The sequence below is a fragment of the Penaeus monodon genome, chromosome 34, assembly GCF_015228065.2.
Source record: "Penaeus monodon isolate SGIC_2016 chromosome 34, NSTDA_Pmon_1, whole genome shotgun sequence".
NCBI lineage: Eukaryota > Metazoa > Arthropoda > Malacostraca > Decapoda > Penaeidae > Penaeus > Penaeus monodon.
This window is the reverse complement of record NC_051419.1, coordinates 15,209,694-15,211,131: the sequence shown is the minus strand read 5'-3', so window position 1 is coordinate 15,211,131 and position 1,438 is coordinate 15,209,694. Positions and strand designations below refer to the sequence as shown.

The window sequence follows — 1,438 nt, the reverse complement described above, 5'->3', positions numbered from 1 at the left end:
ATGATGATGATGATAAATAAAAAAGTTCCAAAATCGTGTTGCACTAAATAAATACGGAAGTTTGCGCCCCATCCTGTCAAAAGAAAAAAGAAAAAAAATCAACAATTACGAAACTCACGTGTATAACTAGTTAAAGTTTCATGCATATCATTAACCGAGATTACCCAGAAATGTGAGGTTATTACTGTATAGTGCATCTTTCAGTAGAACTGGATATTTCTGAAGTTTGAAATTCACCCAAGCTCCAAGCGCATCTAGCTAGGAGCTAATATTTTCACTCAGATTTCATATTCATCGTCCAGACCCTCCTTTATGTACGCGAAAACTCGGAAAAAAAAGCACTTAAATTTTGGCTTGCCTGAAATGTATATTTGACATCATTGCCTTTACTTCAATTTTCGTGATATGTTCTTATTTTGGCCTAACAAAATCCTGTATGGGTCAGATCAATATGACGAAATGCAGCTTTGTATAAAATATAACAGTTATATATCAATGCAAATAAATTGCATATTATTAGGTTACCACTGTAGATATATCATATCTCAAGTTATCACTGCAATTGAATTATACATTATCAAATTACCATTGCAAATAAATCATATTATAATCGTTTTAAAAAGAAGATAAAATACATATCCAAGTTAAAACCACAGATAAATTACATACATAAAGTTGCCACTGCAGATAAATTACATATATTAAGATAAAACTGCAGATAAATGATATACTATCAAGTTACTGCAGATAAATTGCACATTCTTAAGGTAAACCGCCAATAAATGATATATTTTCAAGTTAGCATTGCAGCTAAATTACATATAGCAAGTTGCCACTGCAGATAAATTACACATATCAAGTTCAAGCTACGAGTTACCTTTGTTGCGGACGTGCTGTGAAAAATAGCGAGAGCAAAGAGAAGAAAGGAAATACGTGGGCGAGGTGTGTACGTGGATTTAATCACTATCTAAAAGGTGGTTCGTCGTCTTTCAAAAGCTGGACTAGTTTTAGGCAATTTTAGGTAACTGGCTACTGTAGGCAATAGCAAATTATAGATAACTGTATTATTATAGACAAATTATAGACTATTGTAAGGAATGACAAATGAAAGACTACTCGATGGAATGGCAAATGAAAGACTACTCCATGGAATGGGAAATGAAAGACTACTCGATGGAATGGCAAATGAAAGACTACTCGATGGAATGGCAAATTATAGATAACTGTATTAAAAGACAAATGAAAGACTATTGTAAGGAATGACAAATGTGAGACTATTGTATGAAATGACACATTAAAGGCTAATGTATTGGATGGCAAATTATAGTCTACTACACAGAATAACAATTCTTATACTGCATAAAATGAAAAAGTAAAGACTGAATGATAAAACTATGAAAAGAGAGAATAACCAACTCTAAATACTAAAGAAAATTTA

At 32.0% G+C, this 1,438-nt stretch overlaps 1 long non-coding RNA gene across 1 annotated transcript in view; it reads right to left on the bottom strand.

The window, feature by feature from the left end:
• The window catches only part of LOC119594920, a 6,919-nt gene that overhangs the window by 2,834 nt on the left and 2,647 nt on the right, over nt 1–1,438 (bottom strand). The gene's annotated exons all lie outside the window — the stretch shown is intronic.